Below are 19,433 nucleotides of genomic sequence, written 5' to 3' on the forward strand. Positions count from 1 at the left end.
AATCTAGTTAGCACATATACATGATATACAAATTGAAATGAGCAAAAGAGGATTCAGTGAAAACCCTCTGTCCTGTCTATAAACCAAAATAAAAGAATGGCTGAACTCAAAGTATTAGAAAATTTGTAGCAAAAATTTCATAGCAAAGTATGGCTACTTAGTTAGGGATGCTGCACATGTTATTTCATGCAATTCCCTAATTCCTTCCTTTTACAAATATTTCCTGGGCATCTGTTATGTGCCAAAAAGTCAACTCTGAGATCTGACAATGGGTAAAGTAGGAGGGAAAAACCTGCTTTCATGAAGCATGTCTCACAAGGATCAAATTACTATCACTAAAAAGAAATCAACCACTGAAAGTGATTAACTATGTTAATGAAATCATGAAACTCATGTAGCAAAGTTAAATTCAAAGGTACCCAGATTTATCAAAAACAAAAGGCTGTGATTCCCTTAAGACTCTGTCCTAAAGTAGTATCACTGTATCACTGTCATCCCATTGTTCATCAATTTTCTCGAGTGGGCACCAGTAATGTCTCCATTCGTCCCTGTTGCATGCTAGTGGAGGCCAATGGTGTATTGGGGGCTCTTTCAGGGTCAGGGGAATGAGGATCATCATTGCTACTGTTTTTGCTATATCAAGTATGCCATGAGTAGCTTGCCAGGCTCTACCGTGTGGGTGGGATACTCTCAGGAGCTTGCTGGGCTCTCCGAGAGTGATGGAGGCTTTTGGGGTAGCCTCTAATCACCTTTACAGGTGTTCTCAGTCAGATATATATATACATACATATATTTCCCTTTATGATTTGTTGCCTATTATTTAAACCCCATCAAATATGGTGTGGTAATTATGGAAAATGAGTAGGGACTGTCTTATGATAGTAGTCCTAAAATAGTAGGTACAAATATTTTATATTGGTGAATGCCTGATAGTTTGTTTATCATTAAATTAAATATAGATTGATTTCTGAGAGAGGATCCTTTTTTAATGATGGTAAGGTTCAGAAAGGGTGAAACTAGAATCTGGAGTAGTATGAGCCAGAGTTCATGCTTTTCCTTCATGTGACTGAACATGATTGTGTTATCTCACTCTATATAAGTAACTTCCTACTACACAGCCAATAGGAGATGCTGGAATACCTTTAGTGTTCAATGTACAACAGCTTTGTGTTCTGTATTGAAGTCTAAAGTTCCATGTATATTCCAAGTTATGTAACTGGAGTTTTAGACTGACAATTACATTGCTCCCTCTGAGTCATAGACTATACAGTTACAAGAAAATAAACTCATTTTATCCAAATAGCCCCTTACTTATGAATCGATAGAAAATGGGCAATCATTTCTTTTCTTCATATAAAGAAAACAAGGATGAGAAAAGAGTTGAAAGGCCTGTTACTATCAAAATATGTTATAGTCGTCACATTTTTACACTTTTAATCAAGTCCCTTAATACAACTAGGCTGCAACTTAACTGCCCACTCAATATTAACTTTATACCTGCTACTTAAGGCTCTTACACTTAATATTCACTTTGATCATATACATATTGCTACCTAACAACCCATCAGAGACCTGGTGGCTTAAAATCATAAATATGTTATTTGCCCCCAATCTATAACTTAGTTACGTAATTCGCTAATCTAAATTTTGCTAGTTTCTCATGGACAGATAGAGGAAGCACAAACAAGAAAATTTCTGTAATCTAGATTGAAATTTTTCAGTCAAATAGTTCCCCAAATTCATCCTTTTAAATCAAACGCTTACTTCCTGTCACATAGTATCCCTATTAAGTCACTGATTATAGTTAGGAGAGAGACTACCCAAAGGTTTGACAAGGGATAAATAGTTAGCTCTGTGACAGTGAAAAGTTTACTTACAGCACATACTGAATACTACAAGCCTGGTTCCCGAGATATGAGGTCTAGTACTGTCTGTCTCTCTCTATATATAAAATTCTAAAAGAAGGTTAGATAATTAGATGACTTGGTGCCAGTTTGACAAGTGTTCTCATTTTTGATGCATGAAGAGGAAAATATGAATGGAACACAGATGAAATCAGAGGTTCCCAAATTTCTTTGACCTACACTGTATTTTCAGGGTGAAAGTCCACCTTCTTTAAGAACTCTTCAGAAAATCTAACTTCTTTAAGTCAACAAAGAGAAAGTAACCCTCCCAGTCCCACTCTCACTCCCACTCCAGAGAACTCATGGCGCATCTAATTCCAGAAAGCACCTCTGACATTAAACTAATAGTTACTAGCCCCCGGGTTGGAGCGATAGCACAGCAGGTAGGCTGTTTGCCTTACAAGCGGCTGACTCAGGTTTGATTCTTCTGTCCCTCTCGGAGTGCCCGGCAATCTATCGAGAGTATCCCGCCAGCATGGCAGAGTCTGGCAAGCAACCCGTGGCGTATTCAGTATGTCAAAACAGTAACAACAAGTCTCACAATGGATACGTTATGGTACCTGCTAGACCAAATCCATGAAGAACAGCATGACAGTGCTACTACAGCCACAGTGCTACTATCCCCCTGGAGAAGTATTTCAGAATTCCCATTGGGGGGCAGTGTTGCTCAGTTTTTTTGAAACTGAAGTGGACCCACTGGAGGGGAACAGTTACACCATGATACAATGATGTTCTAATTGGGGCATTTGCATTTTAAGCACTGTTGCATGTAGCCACCTCTCAACACAGCAAGGGAACAAGTGAGGCAAACATACACTCAGGATTTTGCAAGAATATTTATTCACACAGGAAACACGAAGGACAAAAACAGTGCACAGAGGGTCAGAGAGATAGAACAGAGCTTAGAATAATGCACTGCATGCAGCCAAATCTGATTTGATCCCTGTACCACAAATGGTTCTGTAAGTACCACCAAGGGTAAATACTTACTATAGAGTCAGTAATAGCCCTGGAGTACTACCTGGTGTGGCCCAAAAAAAATTCAGACAAACAAACAAAAAATTAACTCTAGAGAGAACCACCCATGACAGGGCAGTGAAGGGGAATTCCAATGAGAAAAGCCAGGCAGCATGTCAAAATGCTAGGAAGGGATTTGGGATTAGGGAACTTTAAACATCATTTGCTTCTTCCATTGTCTATATTTTATGGGATTTATTTCCGCACCTTTTCCTGTTGTTGTCTTTTTTTTTTTTTCAGTAAATACGCACTATTTAGGGAAAAAGAGGGTTATTGACACCATAACAAGGAGAAATGGTGCCATTTATCAGAGCAGGGTACAGATGCAGTGAGGGTGGCAGGGAGCAGTGGAAACCTGGATCTGGTATCAGAATCCTAGTGAGGAGAGGAGGGGCCTGCCCTGTGGGGCTGCGGCAGTGATGGGAGCTGAGTCCTGTGTGAGGAAAATACATCCCGAAGTAAACAGAACTTGTTAGTGGGAGAACAAAAAATAGAGACCTGGAGAAAATACACTGAAATCCCCGGTGCTGAACTGGAATTAGAGTTTGAACCTGGGTTGTAGATGCTAACTGATAGGTAGTAGATGATAGAGACACGGCCACATAGATTAAATAAATACATAAAGAGTAGAGGGTTAGGTAGAAATGTAGAAAAACACTTTCAGGAAAAATGTAAGCAGAAGAGATAGGGCAGGAGTTGAGGTGCTAGGCTTGCCTGAGGCAGCACTGGTTTGGTCCATGACACCACATCATCCCTGAAGCACAGCCAGGAATGATCTCCAAGCATACAGTCAGAAGTATTTTTCAAACTGAGATGGCAGTGGACAAAAATACTCCTCCATAAATTTAAATGACCACTTCATAAGGTCCTGCAATAACACTCCTACACATTCATAAGAAAACTATAAAAACACTCATCTGCAAGGTGTTTTTGCATCTTTTCTCTTCTTTCTCTCTATCTTGACCTCTCTTTTTCTCTCTCTCTTTTAAAGACAATGACAGTGATTCCTTTCACAGCCCAGTCGTTAAAAATGTGTAATGAGACATCTTTAGCTTGTTTCACAGGATGGACACACCAACAGGTAGCTCTGAAGATCAAAAGACAATTACCCAGGGTTTGGTTGCTTTTACACTGTTGCTTGATGCTTTCAATCCTTTCAGCTAAACAGCACTTTCCAGGTGGCCCCTTCTTTGGACTCGCTTCTTCTCTTTCTCCCTGTGCCTCACAGCCTGCGCCCATAGGCATCAGAATTGGGATTATAGCATTCTGCATTCTGCCTTTGGTCAACCCAGGTGCTTGTCAGAGTCCCTGACACAAAGCCTAGAGCAGGTCCTTCCTCTCGAAGGACTCACAGGAAGTGGTGCGAGACCTGACTGAACCTCACTTGCCTTTTGCCTTTGTCTTGCAGGAAAGCGGGCGTGCCCTGGAGAACAGCTGGCTAGGACTGAGTTGTTTGTTTTCTTCACTTCGCTCATGCAGAAGTTTACCTTCAGGCCCCCAGACAACGAGCAGCTGAGCCAGAAGTTCAGGATGGGCCTCACCATTGCCCCTGTCAAATACCGAATCTGTGCTCTCCCCAGGGCCTAGGGGCCCAGGGACGGGAGGAAAAGGCCCTGGGAAGGGGTGACTGCTGAAGGCCTGTGTCTGCTCAGAAGCTGGAGTCACATGAAAGAGGACCTAAAAGAAGATGGAGAACTAGACTCGAAGGACCCCTATACCTCCACCATCATCACCAAATCCCAGATTTTCCAGAGTCCCCACCAGTGCAGCCAGGAATGACTTATCGATTCTCACGGGACATGAAAGGAGGCCATGATTGTTTCTCTAATGAGGAACTGACGTAAAGGTCAGAGCATGTCACAGATCCTAAGGGGGTTGAGAAACCATAAAGCAGTCTGAAAACTCACAGCTGGAGTCTGCTGCTTCCTTCCTTGCACATGTATTCACTGTGGGCTGCAGAGATGAATCAAATCTCTCCGGGTATAGACCATTTGGGAGGAGTTGGACCCTCCCAGGGATGCCCCAGTTGATATTTGTGGAGAGCCTCCAGGGGACAGTGTCTCACAGATGGAGCCTGTTTCCTGTTATTGCACCATGCTTCATAAACAACACCTATTTCCTGTTATTGCACCATGCTTCGTAAACAATTCCTAATAAGGAAACAGGATGTCCTGCCACGCCCACAGGGGGTGTAACTAGGCTATCAGCTGCAGACACTTGGGCATAAACAAGCAGGGAGAGGGATAAAAGGGGGGAAGCCACCTAGCTAGAGGTTCCCCTTCTTCCCCAATGCATGAGAACGTCCCTGAATAAATCGCTGTAAGAAGAATCTCCGGGTTGCGTGTTTCTTTGCTGGTCGAAGCGGCGTGCAACAGCTGGTGGCCCATATGGGGAACCCAACTTTCAGCACCCTCCGGTTGATTCAGAACTTGCTGCGATTCAGGGCGATAAAGTTTCTGTGGTGAGTCAGGACGATAAAGTCCACGGAAGTTGTGGCTAGCAAGTTTCTGTGGTGAGTCAGGACGATGAAGTCCACGGAAGTTGTGGTTAGTGGGATGGATGTGTATGTTTTGCTTGCAGGCTGGGTTTTTCTTTGCTTCTTCGGTCTTTTCGTTTTTGCTTTCTGTGGCTGCATTGAGGAGCTTCGCCCTGTGTCGCATTTAATAAGTTAGTCAGACGTTGCTTGGAGGATTGGAAGTGCTGTGAGGCCGTACAACTGGGACAGGAAGCGTTAGAAAAGGCAAAGGAGGAACTGTTGGACAGAGGCAGCCGTCATAGCATTGTAGCCTCTGAGCTAGAGGATAATTCAGACATAGATAGCGAGGCCTCTAGGGGAACTCCACTGATACAGGGACGCGCCCAAAAAAAGAGAGGAAGGACCCGAGAACCATCCATGACTTCCTGTCTCTTTATCCTTCGCTAAGTCAATTTCAGCAGGGATGGGCTAATGGGGATTCTGACCTCGCTATTGAGGAGGAAGCTGCGGCATAGGAAAGTGACTGATAACTTGCGGTAGCCCCCTTATCATAACAAACCGGGAGGCGGGCTTTCCTTCGCAAAACCCGGGCTCTGGGCAGAGATTAGGCGAGAGCTGCAGTTAACTTATTCTGTTTTTGAAGATAATAATCAACAGTGATATCACGAGCCCCTAGATTTTAAAATAATTAAGTCCTTGGCAGAATCAGTAAAGATGTATGGAGCCAATGCGGCATTTACTTTAACTCAAGTAGAAGGCTTATTCAGATATTGTATGACCCCCAAATGATTGGCAGCAGGTGGCTAGAGCGGTGTTGACGCCTGGACAATACTTGGACTGGCGCACTTTCCTAATGGAATTTGCAAAATTGAGCAAGCTCTTACCGCTGCCAGCAATACAGGCGTGCAGCCTGAGTTTCCCATTTTACTTTGTGTGCTCCCAACATATGGGGCAGCCTACTGCAGTCCTATGGCAGGAGGGACCCCTTCTGTGGATTCATCCTAGGGTCTCTTTGGCAAAAGCCGTGGAGCTATACCCTTCAGCTGTAGCCTGTTTGGCTATGATTGGTATTCAGGACTGCTTGCAATACTTTGGAAAACTTCCAGATACTCTTATAACCCCCTATAATTCCACTCAAATAGTTTCTTTGTGTAACTTACATGATGATTGGGCTATTCTCCGATTTTCTTTTTCCGATATTATTGATAATCATTATCCCAAACATCCACTAATGACCTTTAAAACCCATTTGGTAATTTTCCCCAAAGTCACCTCTTACGTACCCCTTCGGGATGTTCCGAACATCTACACTGACGGATTCAGTACAGGCTGGGGGGCTTATAAGAGGGTCAGGATCCCATTTGTATGCAGTTTCCAACTACGTCCCCTCAAGTTGTGGAACTTCGCATTGTCTTGACAGTGTTTGAACACTGCCCCTTTGCTTTCAATTTGATCTCTGATTCACGCTACGTTGTAAGTGCTCTTTGCTCACTTGAGGTGGCAGGACCTATAAAGGCCTCCAGTTCGATAGCCTCCTTGTTATCTGCTTTACAGCAAATTCTTTGGACCCATGTAAAACCATTTTTTGTCACACATAATCCGCTCTCACACAGACCTTCCGGGTCCCTTACCAGAAGGCAATGCTTGCGTTGATGCACTTACTAGACCATCGTGTTTTATTATTCAGTCCCCTCTACAATTAGCAAAAAATTTTCATGACCGCTTCTATGTTTCTTCTCGAACCCTTCAACATAGATTTCAAATCCCTTGAGCAGAAGCTCGGGCAATTGTTTTACATTGTCCACACTGTGTGCCTTTTCTTCCTGCCCCCTTCATGGGCATAAACCCTCGTGGTCTTGTGCCTTTACGCATTTGGCAAATGGATGTTACACATTTCCCGGAATTTGGCAGGCTCAAGTATCTCCATGTATCTGTGGACACGTGCTCCTGTATCATTCATGCCACTCCCCTTCCTGGAGAGCGTTCCACAAATGTTATCTCTCATTGCCTTGAAGCATGGGCAGCCTGGGGCATCCCAGCCCAACTGAAAACAGATAACGGTCCGGCATACACCTCTGCAAAATTCACCGCATTTTGTGCCCATATGGGAGTCTCCTTATCATATAGCCTCCCGTATAACCCACAAGGGCAGGCCATCATTGAGCGTACCCATTCCACCCATAACGCATGCTTAATAAAACAAAAAGGGGGAGTTGGCCTGGGACGGCCCCCTCGAGAAAGAACCTCTATTGCCCTTCTTACTCTAAATTTTTTGATTCTTGATGATAAGGGCGCTTCCCTAGCAGATAGGCACTCTTTAAAGATCCCTGTGTGCCAAGGATATGTAAAATGGAAGGATATCCTTTCTGGTGAATGGCGCGGCCCGGACCCCGTGTTAACCTGGTCCAGGGGTTCTGTCTGTTTTTCCGCAGGACAGGGCAGAACCAGTGTGGATTCCTGAACGCCTGCCATGGAAGACTGCGCCCCCAGTAGACCAAGATGTGGAAACTGGTGCTCCTGCTCAGCCTGATTCCTGTGACGATACGAGCTGAAGAAGCAGCTTTCTGGGCCATTGACATGGCCTGTTTCAACACCTGTGCATAGATTATCCCCTTCCTTACCTATCTTGATAAGACCAGGGTAGAAGTCCCCTCCATTTCTTCAAAGAGTGGGCGGGGGTGGGAGCAGTACTATCCTTATTGCTTCTCCTGCTCTGGTTTTTGCCTGGTGTCTATGCAGAATGCGGCAAGAACAACTACATACCAAGGCATGGTATTTACAGGCATTCGTGGCCCTGGAAGCACAGCAATCCCCACAGCTTTGGCTTGCAACTCTGAAACAATAATCTCCCTTCGAACAATCAAGTCTAGCTGGATGCAGCAAAAGTATTATGCAGCTGAGAGCCCTTAACTGCAGGGAACCTCCTGTAGTTGAGGAGTTTGAAAGGGTGCATCATACCTCACCTGACCCTTGGACCAACCTAAGACAGGGACCTGCATGTGAGAGGGCTCCCAATGACAGGTATGGCCAAGGGGGCCAAGGTCGCTGCACAGACTTGCCATTCTAAAACAAAAAGAGGGAGCTGTGGAGAGCCTCCATGGGACCTTGCCTTACAGATGGCTCCTGTTTCCTGTTATTGCACCATGCTTCATAAACAATAGCTGTTTCCTATTATTGCACTGTGCTTCGTAAATAACTCCTAATAAGGAAACAGGATGTCCTACCACGCCCACGGGGTGTAACTAGGCTATCAGCTGCAGACACTTGGGCATAAACAAGCAGCGAGAGGGATAAAAGGGGGGGGGAGGGAAGCCGCCTAGCTAGAGGTTCCCCTTTTTCCCCAATGCATGAGAAGGTCCCTGAATAAATCGCTGTAAGAAGAATCTCTGGGTTGCGTGTTTCTTCGCTGGTCGAAGCGGCGCGCAACAGATATTGACCTGAAAGGTCCTCACATTGTAGCTCTGGGCACTATCTATCTTGTTCCTGCCTCAGCCTGGCCTTCAACAAAGTCAGCAGTTTTACTTCAGTTTTTATGAAGAAGTCATTTCTGTGTTTCACCTAAGGGAACATGGTGAGGACCAGGTGGCCACAATTAACCCAACATGGGAAGCTAGTGGAAATCTTTTGTCTTTAAGGATAATCCATTCCCTTAAATATTCTGCCAACACTGTAATCCCCAAATAGTGCTCTATGTGGTGGATATAAAGTTTTTCTAAAAATAAATTTTAAGCTTTTAAAATTGAAAGTATTAGCAATGTAAACTCAACTGAACCTGGCAGCAGAGTTCTATAGCTCAAGAAGATTTCTACCTATGGGCCACAGCAGGTGAAGAAACAGAATCTACTGCTTCCTAGATGTACCCCCAAATTCTGTCACTTCTCAGGGCTGTAGTGATAGCACAGCAGGTAGTGCGTTTGCCTTGTGTGCAATCCACCCGGGTTCGATACCCAGCATCTCATATGGTCCCCTGAGCACTGCCAGGAGTAACCACTATGTATCACTGTGTGTGACCCCAAAGGAAAAATAAATTATTACTTCTCATCTCCTTTTCCTGCTTGCTGCTTCTCTCTTCTTCTCCACCCCATCTGATCAGCTCTGGTCTTCTCTTCCTCACTTTCTTTAGAGTAACTTGAGTTTATATACAGTAGGTAGCCCGCCCACTTATTTGTTTCTGCAATGTGATTGGTTTTGGTCTATGAGGTCATCAGATCAGAAAGACCAATCATGGCATATGCAAACGAGGATGCAGAGTGATTGTGAAGACATGGATCAACTAACATGTTTTTATAAAGATAAGATCACTTATACCTTTATGCAAATATGGTCTGTAGGATGAACTATCAGATTCATATATATATATATATATATATATATATATATATATATATATATATTTGCTTTTTGGGTCACACCCAGCGATGCTCAGGGGTTACTCCTGGCTTTGCACTCAGGAATTGCTCCTGGCAGTGCTTGGGGGACCATATGGGATGCCGGGGATCGAACCCGGGTCGGCCGAGTGCAAGGCAAATGCCCTACCCGCTGTGCTATCGCTCCAGCCCCCAGATTCATATATGACCCTTTAAATGTTTTGGGGACAATCCACTTGAGGTCTTGATCATCTGACACCACCTTCCTCAATCTGGCACCCTTCCCATCAATTTCTCTGAAACAGACCAGTATATCTGAAGCTAGGCAGAACTTGCCTGACAGACCGTGAAAAGTATTCTGAGGGGGTGGAGTGATACCACAGAGAGTAGGGCGTTTGCCTTGCACGCGGTCGCCCCGGATTCGATTCCCAGCATCCCATATGGTTCACTAAGCACGGCCACGAGTCATTCCTGAGTGCAGAGCCAGGAGTGACCCCTGAACATAGTTGGGTGTGACCCAAAAGCAAAAAAAAAATATTCTGGAAGAAATGGTTGGGGTTCAAAATTTTCTGCCTGAGGAAAGAATAGGAAATGAGAATTTCACCTGTGAGCACTTGCTTTATAATTTGCTGGAAAATTTTGTCTGTGGAAAATATCCAAAATGGTATGCTCAGAATAAAATTAACCAAACCGAGCTTTGAACTTTCAACATTCAAAATATGATCTATTTTGGTTTTTAAAAACCTCAGTAAAATCACCCAAAATCGGTGATTGAGAAATGGTCACATATTGCGCATTACATGCTCAGTCCCTTTAGCTTAAAGTGACAAATTGGATTGGAGGATTCTCTGAGGTCCATTGCTAATCTTCTGGATATTCTCCATCATTCCATATGGTCAGGAGTGTGAGTTCACTGATGGGTGTGCAATGCATGCACTCAGTGGCCAAGAGCCACTTCCTTAGCCTTCCCAGAGGAGGAACAAAGAGACAGGAGAACACAGACTGATGGTCAAAATGGCCCGTTTAATGCAGACCTGTTAGCAGGCTTATAGAACATCTGAGGGGGCTCAAGGTATAAGACTGCACATAAGTGTGATTGATCATTTACAGAGATAAATCATTTCAACAGAGACAATTCACTTAGGGGGATTAATTCAAGGAGGCACTCTCTCCCAGGGACATCTATATTGCTTTTCTCTATTGCTTTAATTACATTAACCATTATATACTTTAATTACATTAACCAACCATTATATATATAATAATCAGGAAGTTGATAAACTTTTTAATGATTAGTTATTACAATGAAGCTCTCCAGATGGTAATGGACTTGTAATACTGATTTTGTTAGAGTAGTGGTTTAACATTTTCATACCAGGATCTGGCATTAGTATCTAATTGGTGATTAAAAACCAACATCTTGTGTCAGAGAGATAACTTAAAGGACACGCTTTACATATGGAGGTCTGGGTTCAATCTCAAAATTGTGTGGTCCCTGAACACTACTGGATCAATTCCCAAAAAGTAACCCTTAAGAACTGCCATATGTAGAATGAAATACAAAAATAAAATAAGCAAAAAATTCACCTACAGCATTTTAGGAAGATTGCTCTATGACTATCAGAGGCATTTATGAGAAATAATCTCGGGATTCACTTATATTCATGAAACCAAATTTAATATTTCTCACCTGACTTAAAATGGTATTTTCCACTCAAGAAGTTTTCAGGTTTGAACTTGGTCACTGTTGATGTCTAACAGTGAAAAACCTTCATCAGTAGATTTTTATTTTAAAAGCATTTACATACATTTTAACTGAACCTTTTCTGTATTTTATATTGGTTCGAAATGAACATTAAACACACATCACCAACCCGCACCTTATCTATCTGCTTCCATGTATTCAATCCACTCATTTTCCTCATCTCTTATTGATTATTTCCATCTGTAAAATCTTGTCATGTGTGGTATTATATAATGTGTGTAGCAAGTACATGTGTGTAGCTAGTACATATGTGTGCATAAGTATCAGTTGCAGCAACTTAGGGCTCATCAGGGTGGGGAGAAGGGCTGGTTCCACACCCCATCTCCTGAGGCCACGTATGTCTTGTCACTGTAGTCTAATACCTGGCTCTTTAATAGTCTCTAAAATGGCGGCCACCACGCTGACACCTGGGGGAAAAGGTGGAAGGGACAAACACCTTTCCCCACACGAGATGGCACATCACTGTAGTTTAATGCACAGTCCAGATGCATTTCTGCTGAAAGCCGCTGGGTTCTGAGATTGGTTTCTGTGCCTCTGGGATCATGGCCATTCAGAAGCGAGAGGAGCCATTCATGGGCAGCAACTCAGGGCCTCGTCAGGGCGGGGAGAAAAGGCCAATTTTTCTTTCTGCCTGAAAGCACAGCAGACCCCGGTCATAGCAGACACCCACCAGCATAGAAATAACCAAGCTCTACAGCTAAATTTCATCAAACGGCCAAACCAACAAGTCTTTCCAGTTTCATAGATTCTGGGGCATGCAGCCTCAAATAGCAACCATGCAACATCTCCAAATGTCAAAGTATTCTCAGTCCAGTAGGACCGCTGCAAATCAGATGGGCAACTTGCACTCCATGAAGCTCAGGAGTGAAAAACACACAGAGAAGTTTCAACTAACACCAGCCATCTCAGTTAATCCTCAGACACTGACTTTTGTACCACCATTGTGAGATAGAAATATTATGAATGTAATCAAGATAAAGTGAAAATGAAGTGAAATTTATAAACTAAGCAGGCAGGGATGGGGGGTGGGGGGTGGGGGTGGGAGGTATACTGGGGTCTTTGGTGGTGGAATATGGGCACAGGTGAAGGGATGGGTGTTTGAGCATTGTATAAGTGAGACATAAACCTGAGGACTTTGTAACTTTCTACATAGTGAATCAATAAAAAATAAATAAAATTAAAAAAAAGAAATACTAATTTATTAACTTGAAATTTTCTTCTAAGAATTAGGATATTTGAGAGTGGGAAGCTGGACCAATCCTGGAGTGCTCAGGGGTTATTTCAGTCTCTGTGCTGGGGGCATGGGGTGTGACCCAGGGTGATACAAAAGCTACCTGATATGGTGCCAGGGATAAAATTCAGGTCATCAGGATACAAGAACTAAATTGGAGAATAACCAATTCCCAAAACCAGCATAAACTGACAACTTGACTTCAATGGGAAGTTTACCAGGAGGTGAGGTGGGGTGGGGGAGGGGCGTTGGGACCATTCTGGGGGGAAATCTGACACCTGTGTGTGGTGCTGGAATAGTTCATGAATATAATACTGGTAATCACAGTTTGTAATCGAAGATGACCAAAGTTATTTTTCTTTTAATTTGAGCAATGTAAAACAAGACATAAAAAGAAAAGAAGAAAAGCATCAGTTCTGGAAGATGTGTATAAAAAAGAAGAAAACTATCACTTCTGGAAGATGTGTGCTTTTGATATTGGATACATGGTTTTGATTTTATATTATAAAATTTATTGACTATTATATTAATATTTGCCCACACACTTTTCCAAAAGCAAATCCTGTAATACCAAGCTTAAAAAGAAGCTAAGAAGGACCACGTTTTCGAGAAATAATTGAAGGAATAGTTGCTCAGCAGATCTGCCTTACAAATATGTTAAGAGAAATCCCTCAGAAAGGTGAAAAATGCATATCAGGAATTCATATCTAAATACAGACAGAACTAACGTTAGAGAAGCAAAAAGGAAAGCGGAAACAAACATCTTATTCCGTCACTTTGTGGGGTAGACGGCTCCCGAGCAAGGCTCCCCCGGGGTCATTGAGCAATGTTAAGGTGTCGTGGCCAGAGGAGTGGGAGTTGTTCAGGGCCTGTGGTCCTACAGCTCTGGACTGCAGCGCTGGGGAGTCAGGTGAAGGAGGACTGTGGCCGTTTCATGCGATGACTGGGAACCCACAGGGGCTGTATGCACTGGAGTTCTATCTCCTTGGAGTCTCTAATTTTCATTTGCAAGTAACAGGTAATGAGTTATTAAAAAACCAACAAAAAACTAGAAGCCTTGGGAAAGGGAGACGGGTATGGTGTTGGGATTACATCCATGAGAAACCATTATTGTAAACAAAAATTTATAAATTATGAAAAAAGAATGAAAAAGAATGTAATATGAATGCTGGCACGTTATGAGAGAAGGGGAAATTAGAGAAAGCCGTTATACTTTCAATAGGAATGAAGCAGCAAAGTTAATTCTAAAGTAAGCCACTGAGAAAAAAAGAAAACATAATTAATGTGTTAAGACAGAAGAAATAGAGTTATATAAATTCCATTAATATCAGGGACTAGACCGATAGCACAGCTGGTACGGCATTTGCCTTGCACGCGGCTGACCCGGGTTCGATTCCTTCATCCCTCTCGGAGAGCCGGGCAAGCTACGGAGAGTATCTCACCCACATGGCAGAGCCTGGCAAGCTACCTGTGGCGTATTCAATATGCCAAAAATAGTAGCAGCAAGTCTTACAATGGAGACGTTTCTTACTGGTGCCCACTCGAGCCTATCGATGAAGAGCAGGATGGCAGTGCAGAGCAGTGCAGTGCTATTAATACTAGAGAAGGCAGGGAAAAGTGTGAAAGAAAAAAATGGAAACAAAAACCAAGAACAGCAAATAGAGAACAGCAATCTATATGTATGTATATATGTATATGTATATATGTATACAGATATATACCAAAGTGTGTATATCTTTGGTATATATCTGTATATATACCAAATAGAGCAAATAGAGAACAGCAATATATAGGTATGTATATATATATGCATATATGTATACAGATATATACCAAAGTGTGTCAATAACCTTACAATATTAATGATCAAAATACACTAAACTATTCTGGCAGAGTGATAAAAATCCAAAATCTTTTTCAGATTGTTTGTTATTATTGTATAGAAATGCAAGTGTTCATTTTTGTATCCTGCAACTTAGCTGAAGTCACTCATTAGTTCTGACAAATTTTGAGCTCTGTAGTGTGCAATCTTCAGAGTTTATATCATTTCATCCTCTAATAGATATAATTTTAATTACATGACAAAAAGACAAAACACATAGGAACAAAAATCTCAGAGGCACAAGAGGCCTACTCAGAAAAACTATCTAATACGTTAAAAGAAATGAAATTAGACACAAATAAATAGAAAAATATACTACATTTATCTATTAGACAATAACTCCTTAACATTTTCATTCTACTGAAAGTAATCAGAATCACTGATTAATCAGTGCATTAATTTCAAAAAATAAGAAATATATTAAATGTGCATTAAAATTTAATATTAAAGCTTAAATGTGTTAATTATCTTAATTAACAATAGGATATGGATAAAAAGGGAAAGAGATTGGGACAAAACAGATGAAGATGTGGTAAAGGATAAAATCAGACTGTGTTGAAGAGCTTATATATGGTAAATATATCAAGGATCATTCCTTGTGGTGCTCACGAGTCCACATGTGGCACCAGGGATTGAAACAAAGTTGGCTGTGTATAAGTCAAGCACCTATCTCTCTAGTCCATAAATGAATCATTTTGTCAACAAGAAGCACTGATTACTTGTTATGGCAAGATGTAATCTGTCAAAGAACATCAAATGACTCCAATGTAACTGAAATTTTCTTTGTCTCAGGATATCCCGGAGCTATGCTGCTAGACCAGAATTAGTGGGTGTCTCTTTTACTTCTAACAACAGCAATGTGATTTCCAGTTTCTCATGCCTTCTGTCTCACCAGCCCTTCGTGTTCTCATGAAAGTAAACACAGGACCATTACCTTGGCAGTGACTACTCTTTACCTAGATTAGTCTACTCCTCCTATAAATCTTATTTTTGCTTCATAGATAAGGGACTACCAATGTAAATCATGGGTCTATGGAATTCTTCCACCCACACACTGTCCCTGGTGCCATGTAATCCCATCAACGGCTAAGATCCAGAGACTATAAAACAAAGCTCCTGGAAGAGAGCGACACAGAGTCTCCTGCCCCCCTCCTGGCTGTCTTCACCAGGGCCCCTCGGAGAGGGGTGGGTTGAGTTTCCCTCCTTATCCTGAGCAGAGCTCCGGTGGCCGAAGTGGCTGGCTCCGGAACCCAGTCACAACAATGCTCGAAGCCACTCTCCACAGGCTTGGACAAGCCTCATGCATGAAGAAACTGGCAGAGGAACCCAGGTGTGCAGGACAAGGGGCTGAGATCTCTAAGCCTGCTCGGATTGGGACTGGGCCTCTTCCACCCAGATCCCCCATTTTCCAGTAGCTAGGCAGACACACCCACAAATTGCCACCCCCTTCCCCCCCCCCCCCCCGTGCCAAGTAATCTCATCAAAGGCCAAGATCCAGAGACTATAAAACAAAGTTCCCAGGAATGCGCGGCTGTGCGCACCAACCTATTATTGTCTAATTCTCCCTTTAGAAAACCTGTCAAGCTACCGAGAGTATCTTGCCTGTGTGGGAGAGCCTAGCAAGCTCCCCGTGGCATATTCAATACGCCAAAAACAGTAACAATAATGGCTCTCATTCCCCTGACCTGGAAGAGCCTCCAGTATGGCACTGTTGGGAAAGATGAGTAAAGAGAGGAGGCTAAAATCTCAGGGCTAGGAGGAATGGAGATGTTACTAGTGCCTGCTCGAGCAAATCCATGAAAATGGGATGACAGTGATATAGTGGTACAGTGATGGAATTGTTCACTGTGGACAAGCTCTTATCACTAGCCCCTGTAGAAAGAAGGGAGGAGATGGAACAGTCAACCCCAAGCAATGCATTTACTTAAAATTAAAGCAAGCAAGAAAGTTCTCAAGGGAGAGATGTATTCTGGTCAGGATGGTAGCAGAGAGTAATTAGTTTTTCTCTATTCTTGTTTCTGACTAGGGTGGTTGGCAAGCAACTTTTACTTAAGTTATATGGTAGCTGCAATGACCTTCTAAAGTCAAGAAAATATATTTGTAGTTTAGAATAACTCTGTTCTCTGTTTAGTATGTGTAGACACAGATAGTTTTTAGGTTCATTCTGATTTCTAGGCAGAAGCTGATCATTTTGATGTGATGTAGGGAGGATGTCAAGATAGTCTCAGCTTTGAGACCTGATCTTGTAACACTGCATTCTCTAGGCCGCTTTGTCAATCCACCCCCACCCTCTTTCTCATTCTCCCCTCTAGGGGATGTTCCAACTCCTGTTGGGGAAAAGGATGAGGATTCTTCTGGCTTCTTGCTGAGCAAAGGTGGAAGAAGCCATGTGGAGCTCTACAGGGGTCTATCTAGGCATCCTCTGTAGAAAATAGATGGAATTTCCTTTTGGGTCTGCATTTTCACCACCACCTGGCGTTGAAGGAACACATTTACTAAAGTGTTTAGGGGGCATAGGTGACATATTTAAAACAGATTAGAAACTTTGGCAAGGGTAAAAATTGAGTAACATTAAAGTTTCCAGTCTTTAGATAAAGGCCATATCTATGTGGTGTCTTAGGGAAGGTGGGATATCAGGAACCTTGTAGATTATTCTGGACACAGATTTCACAAGCTCCTCTTACTCTCCCTATGACTGTTTCTCTAGAACCAATATTTGTTGATAACTAGCCAACCACTCTTAAGAGTTACTTCTCCCCAAATGCCAGAAATTATGTAAGGCTTCAATTATCTTCCAGAGCTTGTGTCAGGTAAATAAAAACAGAAATCTGCCCTCAGACTGAAATGATAACCATGATTCAGAACCTGTTGTTCTCTCCTTGTGGTATAGAGGGACACGCCTTTAATGAAACTTACTTCCAGTCCCTAACACAGAAAAAGTCTTTCCCAGGCTTGGGCGAGTTTTCCTAGGAGTCCCTGTGGCAGCAGAGGTTGTGGCTGCCGGTGCACGCAATAAGGACCCGAGCAAGGTTCTGGGACTGAGCAGCCAGCACACCCAGCACAGCTTAGAGACGTCAGACACTCTAGGCAGCGCACCCGGAACCCACACAGACCAGAGGGCACACCCACAGCGGGCGGAAAGGGGCGGGACAGGGAGGGGCAGCAGGGTGGCTGTGACAGCAGGGACTGTCCTCTGCTCAGACCTCAGACAGAGAGCAGAGCCACTGGACGTCACAGGCGCGCGCCCGGCCATGGTTTCCCTGGTGACCGCGCTCTGGACCGTGCTCCACGCGCGCACCCTCCTGCTGGGCGCCGTGGCCTTCCTGTTCTTTGCATATTTCTTCAGAAAGCGGCGCCCCAAGAACTGCCCACCCGGGCCCTGGAGCCTGGCCCTCCTGGGAAACTTCTTCCAGGTGGATTTTGAGAAGGTGCTCCTGCAGTGCAGCAGGTAGGAGCCGCAAGAGGGCAGAGGGGATGCATCCTGTCCTGACCTTGATCTGCGGGGTCTCAGGGCTGTAGGATGAAGCAAGTGACCAGTGGGGGCCCACTCCTGGCCTGCAGAGTCTCTGGAGTTGTGGAATAGCCCTAAACGGTTACTGACCCCTTAGAAGAGCTCTAAAAGCGTGCTAGACTTGTTTCACTCTACTTGCCTTCTGGATATGTTCTTTGGCTTTTGCTTTTATTGAATTGATTAAACTTCGGGGATTTTTGTTGTTTTTGTTCTGTTTTGATTATAGTTGGGAGCCACACCTTGCAGTACTCAGGGCTTACCTCTGGCTTTTTTGATCAAGGCTTACTCCTGACAGTGCTCAGGAAACAAACTATATGAGGTACCAGGAATTGAAGCAGATGGCACGTGTAGGGCCAGTGCCCAACCCACTGCACTATAGCTTCAGTCCAGTTGCACTATTTTGGCATTGGCGTATTGTTGTTGATTTACTTAATCATGGAAATTGGATCTACAGGTTATTTTTTTTTTTTACCAAATTTGAGAAGTTTTGGGGCATTACTGTTTGAAAGATTTTTCTCTATATTCCCTTTCTTTAATCTCCATCCCTGCACCCTGATGTTAGAAATACCGTGCCTTTGGTTTCTCACACGTGGTTCCTAAGGTTCCATATCCATGTTTTACTTTTATTTTTCTACATGTTTTACTCTTGCTTAGATTAGAAAATTTCCATTGATCAGTTTATATATTCTTTCTTTCTTTACAACACTTCTATTAAGCTCTTGTTGAGTTCTCATTTAAGTTGTATTTTTACCTTAACCCCACTCCTCTTCTTCCTTTCTCTTACCTCCTCTTTAACCTCAGTTCTCTCTCTCTCTTTCTCTCTCTCTCTCTCTTTCTCTCTCTTTCTCTCTCTCTTTCTCATCTCCTTTTGCTTCTCTCCTTTCTGTTCTCAGAGTAGCTCCAGGATAGGGGAAAGTGTTAGTGAATCACAGATAACACAAGCCAATGATACTAAACATCAGTACCAAGACTCTCCAATTCACTTAACTTTGTGGTGTTTTTTTTTAACTTTTTATTAGAGAATCGCTGTGATGTACAGTTACAAACTTATGAACATTTGTGTTTGCACTTTACTCATGCCGTGACTGTTTACCCATCCCTCCACCAGTGCCCATTCACCTCCACCAATGATCCCAGTATCCCTCTCACCACCCCCACCCAATCCCCCACGCCCCACCCTGCCTATATGGTGTTTTCCTTTAGAACCAAACTATCTGAACCTGTGGTATGTGCAAAATACATGCTAGACCCTGCAAAATACTTTTCATAAATTTTCTTAC

The sequence above is a fragment of the Sorex araneus genome, chromosome 5 (genome assembly GCF_027595985.1).
Source record: "Sorex araneus isolate mSorAra2 chromosome 5, mSorAra2.pri, whole genome shotgun sequence".
In the NCBI taxonomy this organism is placed as follows: domain Eukaryota; kingdom Metazoa; phylum Chordata; class Mammalia; order Eulipotyphla; family Soricidae; genus Sorex; species Sorex araneus.